This window comes from Bos indicus, chromosome 14, assembly GCF_029378745.1.
Source record: "Bos indicus isolate NIAB-ARS_2022 breed Sahiwal x Tharparkar chromosome 14, NIAB-ARS_B.indTharparkar_mat_pri_1.0, whole genome shotgun sequence".
In the NCBI taxonomy this organism is placed as follows: domain Eukaryota; kingdom Metazoa; phylum Chordata; class Mammalia; order Artiodactyla; family Bovidae; genus Bos; species Bos indicus.
The window spans coordinates 81,071,888-81,077,271 of record NC_091773.1 but is presented as its reverse complement, the minus strand read 5'-3'; the positions used below and the strand labels follow the sequence as shown (position 1 = coordinate 81,077,271).

The window sequence follows — 5,384 nt, the reverse complement described above, 5'->3', positions numbered from 1 at the left end:
TGGGTGAACTCCGGGAGTTGGTGATGGACAGGGAGGCCTGGCGTGCTGCGATTCATGGGGTCGAAAAGAGTCGGACACGACTGAGCGACTGATCTGATCTGATCTGATCTGATACTGACCTTATATAGTACCCGAATAAGGCAGGTACTTTGGGTATAGTCTCCATAATAAGTACTTTTTAAAATACCTGGCTCATCTTACTGGTGCACATTTCCTATAATATTCTTCTAGATTTACACATTTTCCACTCCTGATTTAGAGAATAAAATCTAAATTTTTGAGTAGGTCCATGAGTCCCTTCAAGTAATGACTTTTATCTCTTTTATGGTCTATTTCTTCTAGATGAATTAATTAGTTAATTAATTTTCCAGCCATTTATTGAGTACCTATCATATGCAATGCATCTCAAAGTCCAGCTTTATCAATAATTATCTTCCATTCTAAGCTTTTTATTTTTCTGTTTGCTAGCTTTTCCTACAGCTTTGGCCTGGAATTCTACTTCTCTTGTCCCATTTCTGAGACTCAGTTTTAGGTGCCATGCTCTCCAAAGGCTGGCCTGACTCCCTCTCCACCATGTTCTCACAGTCCCCTTTTCAAGCTTTTACTATGGCCTTGCCCCCGTTGAATGTGGTTATCGCTGTATGCCTGCCTTTCTGACTAGAAAGTGTGCTCTTTGAGGCAGAGACCATATCTTTTTCTTCTTCACTGGCTTACAGAACCTCCAGCATCGGCTGTGGCTATATCGAATACATGAATGAAAGCAGCTGACTACAATTTTCTTACTGGATCAGCTCGGTAGTTTAATAGAAACAAGCAAACACACATGCACACATTCTCAGTGGAATTTGATTTCAAAGAAACATAAAAGGGAAATTTAGTCTGTGAACCAAAGTGAAACAACTCTGCTTAGAGAGAAAGGATCCCTTCATTTGCCCAGAGTAATTTGTCAATCACTGCATTAGATAGATATCTCCAATGGCAACCCACTCCAGTGTTCTTGCCTGGAGAATCCCAGGGACGGGAGAGCCTGGTGGGCTGCCGTCTATGGGGTTGCACAGAGTCGGACACGACTGAAGCGACTTAGCAGCAGCAGCAGCAAGGTCCACTTCAGATCTAATGTTTTATGAGTTTATGAGTATCGTTTGAAACCTTAAGGAGATACTGAAACAAACATCACAGCCTGGTTCAGATCTATCAAGTTCATTAGGCAGAGCAAAAATCAAATGAAATGCAAAAAAGCTGAACTATGAAATTAAACAGACCAATGAGTCAGGTGTTATTGTTCTTTTAAGTCTCTGTCTTAATTAAGTTTGGGATGTACTGCAATTCCTGGGATAAACATAGAGAAGGAATTCTGAGGTCCTAGTTCCAGGTTTCAACATCCCACCATGCAAGAGATCCTTCCAAAAAAGGGAAAAAATGTATTCAAGGAAAAACTATAGTGTTGGAAGAAGTAGCAAGTCTTTGGTCCATCGACACCAAGATTCCTGCTCATCTTTCAGGTGAGGTATTAACCTCTTCAGTGAGGGCTTAAATTATCTGGGTTATCCATGGTCTTTTGTTTGGATTACTTCTAGCTTTTTTTCATCTGTAATATGTGATGATAATAGTCCTTCCTCATAGGGTTGTTTTGAAAAAAAAAAAATCGATCTTGTTTGGTAAGTGCTTAGCACAGTACCTGGCAAAATGAACAATAGATATTATTATCTGGGGTCAACTGGGTAGCTCAACTACTTTAAGAAGATAGACAGTATTGATAGTAATGAATATAGATATTTGTTGAATGAATGACTGAATAGTAGTTAACTATGAACAGAGGTCTGCACTATATATTTTATGTACATTAACTTATTTAACCCTCAAAATAATCCCATGAGTCAGATAGTGTTGTTATGATTGATTCTTTCCAGACTGAGTCTCTAAGAGGCCAAATAGCAGCTCTTTATATATGAAAAGTTATTCTCTGAGAGTTTATCTTGTTTGGAGGAGAAGGAAATGGCAACCCATTCCAGCATTCTTGCCTGGGAAGTCCCATGGACAGAGGAGCTTGGTGGGCTACAGTCCATGGGTTGCAAAGAGTCAGACACGACTCAGCAGTTAAGCCACAAGAACAGCCTTGTTTGGAAAGGTTAAAGGACTCAAGCCCGATTCTGTCTGTCTCTGAAGCCCATGCTCAGATTTCTCCTCCACCATCCTCTCTCTGTCATCTCATGGGATGAAGCCTCGCCCCTCAGAAGGCCATCCTTGGCAAGACAGAGATTGAAAGTGAAGTCTTTAGACTTAGTTCCAGAAACGCATGGGGTCCCACTTCATTTAACACTATGGGAGCTGACCCGAGTGATTTCGTTTCTTTTATCTTTCTCTTTGACTCTTACCCAGCTGTAGTATAATTCACGCATCCTGGGTTTGGCTCCTGGGTGATCTGTCTTGGTAGACTGACGTTCTCCTGTGCCTCTCCTGTCCTCAGATGCCCTCCTGTTCTCATTTGCTGTTTATGTTGGTTCTGAGCCCTGGCTTCTCTCATCCTTTGTGAAAGATTGGATGGACCAGAAGGATTGGGAAGGAATTAAGCATGTAGAGTATGTGTCTGGATAGGAATTGGGGGAGGGGGTGCAGTTGGGAAGAGGAATATCCTAGGCAGAAAAGGTGTAGAGGATTTTATACAGAGATTTTTTAATAATGAGAGACAGTTGTTTGAATTGAAATAAAGACAGACCTGCAGTTTTAATGTTTGTGTGATACTGAATAGCCTTAACTCTGAGGAGCCCACCCTCCTCTTCATTTGACAGGGCTTTGTTGCCCGCCTTCTGTACGCTCCAGTTATTGTTCTAAGCCTCTAGGAATTTATCAGGAACAACATAAGTTATCAAGAACCACTCTTCTCATGGAGTCCACGTTTGGTAAATGTTTACGTGGGGATGGACAATAAACGTAACAAGAAATAAGTGTTAAGAATTTATCTAGGTTTATATTCTTTGAAGACAATAGAATGAGTCATATGATCAGAGTCGCTGGGGCAGGGGAAGGCGCAGCAGTTATCCACTGAGGCATCGAAGCAGACCCCTCTCAACATGTGTCTTGATTGCTGAGATTTGGACGTCTAGAAGAAAACAACTTTACAAACCTGAGGATGTAGGCAGAGCATTCTAGGAAGGCTGCCTCACGTGTTCTGTAGGAGGAAAAAGGAAACCACTTAGCCGGAGCGCTCTTTCTTCCTTTTCCTAAGAGCTCTGGTCCCAGAAGTAAGATGCCAGATGTTTCTGCAGTTGCATATGTGATCCATGTGTTTCTGACATGTTGGATTTTAACACTAATATCCCAGTCTTGCTAGTTTCAAGCTCCCACTTCATTTTAAGGAATTCTAGTCTCGTGTCAATTTTCCCTTTTCTGCTCATCCTTAAACTCCCCGAGAGACATCTTCTGTGCGCCAGGGACTCTGTTTCGGTTATTACTCCCTTCAGGGCTGGGTGAGCCGCTGTCCCTGCTTTGCCAACAGCAGAATCCTGCTTGTAGCGACAGCTCCACAGTAGCCTTTCCATGAACAGAGGTGAGACACTCGGTGCCACTTGAGCCAAGCTCTCACACAGACGCCAGCTGGAGGACTTCCCGTAGGGCTCCCTGCCCCGCTGAACAGGAGACCCACCGAGCAGCAGTCTGCTGCCAGCTGAAACGGAGAACTTTCACTTTTGCCTAAATCCCCAAGTGTTGCAGAGTTAGTTGGGCACCCCCTTTGAGCTTTGTTCAGGTTCTCCTCTTTTCCCCAGGGAGTGTCATCCACGTGGGTGGCTGAGCTGGTTGAAGCTCCTGTAACAGTTCTGCAGTGGACTTCATCGGATGCCAACTCTCTGAGTGTCTTTCTGCATCTGGGGAATTCCTGCCCTGTGAGAGGCCAGAGCCCACTTCCCACTCTCAAATTCTAGACTGCCGTATCCCTGCTTTCTCAGCCTCATTCCAGCTAGGGTACAGAGCATGCCTCAGCATTACCAATCAAAGGACTCTTCCCACGTCTGCTGTGTTGTTTGAAGTACAGGGTCTAATGCTCAGAGGTAGTGGCTTGCTCACAAGACTCATTATGTGGTTTGGTTTTGGGTTTTCCGGGCCAAGAAGGTGGAAGACCAGGTCTCAGAGGGCCCTGAAAGCAAGGCTGAGAAACAGAAGTTTCCTCTTGGGAGTGGGCAGTGGGCAGACAGAGAGAAGGTCCCAGGATCACATCTGCATTTCAGGTGGATTCCTCTGTCTCTGGCATCTGGAAGAAATAGAGAGGTAAGACTCAAGGCAGGGGGGTGATTTGCTAGGGTATAGAGCAATCCTTTGAAGGCAAGGGTTGTTATTTACCTTGATTTTCCAGGTGAAAAAGCAGAGCTCAGGGAGGTGTTTGGCAGTAAACAGGATTAAGACTTTGGACTATGACTCCGAAGTCCACACCTTTTCTTAGTAGGTCACACTGTCCCTGTGTACTCACTGTACTCCTCTTTGAAGGAAGAAGCTGTGTCTTCTTGTTTATGGGTTCAGTGCCTGTCCTGGTTATCTATTAGTGAGTGCCTAAACATGCACATGTAGTGGCTTAAAGCGACAGCGTTTATTTTGCTCATGCCTCTGCAAAGGGAGCAGGCGTGGCTTGGGAAAGACAGGTTGGCTCTGTTCTACTGAGCAACGCCCAGGGCAGCTTGAAGGTGGGACTGGGGTCACCTGTGGGCTCCTTCACACACATCTGCCAGCTGATGCTCATTGTTGCCTGGAACCTTAGTTGGGGCTCTTGCCCAGGACACCTCCACCTGGACTTTCCTTGGGTCTTGTTCCTTGTTTCCTTACAATATGGCATCTGGCTTCCAAGGGTGAGCATCCTAAGAAAGAGTGGACCATGCTGAGGTTGTATTGCTTTCTTAAACTAACCTTGCATTCGTGCTTGTTGGGAATACCTTATTAAGGCTTGCTCATACCTAAAGGGGAGAAGGCAATGGCACCCCACTCCAGTACTCTTGCCTGGAGAATCCCATGGACAGAGGAGCCTGGTAGGCTGCAGTCCATGGGGTCACGAAGAGTTGGACACGACTGAGCGACTTCACTTTCACTTTTCACTTTCACGCATTGGAGAAGGAGATGGCAACCCACTCCAGTGTTCTTGCCTGGAGAATCCCAGGGACGGGGGAGCCTGGTGGGCTGCCGTCTCTGGGGTCGTACAGAGTTGGACATGACTGAAGCGACTTAGCAGCAGCAGCAGCATACCTAAAGAAAAGAAAATAAGAATTTTGATGGGAGGAGTGTCAAGGAATTTGCTGATGTGATTTAAATTAACTACAGTGCCTAATTTTATAGCTAATACTTAAGTACCTAAACTTAGAAAGTGCTCTTTTATACTTTTTACTTATGTTGAGTATTTGATT

General features: G+C 44.6%; 1 long non-coding RNA gene across 1 annotated transcript; it reads right to left on the bottom strand.

Moving 5' to 3' along the window:
• Positions 1–2,885: 2,885 nt before the first annotated feature.
• Positions 2,886–4,512, bottom strand: LOC139186981 (uncharacterized). The gene is made up of 2 exons (XR_011570688.1): positions 4,336–4,512; positions 2,886–4,246 (listed from the first exon to the last, which is right to left on the bottom strand). It is a non-coding gene; the product is annotated as an uncharacterized lncRNA (long non-coding RNA).
• Between the last annotated feature and the right edge of the window lie 872 nt (positions 4,513–5,384).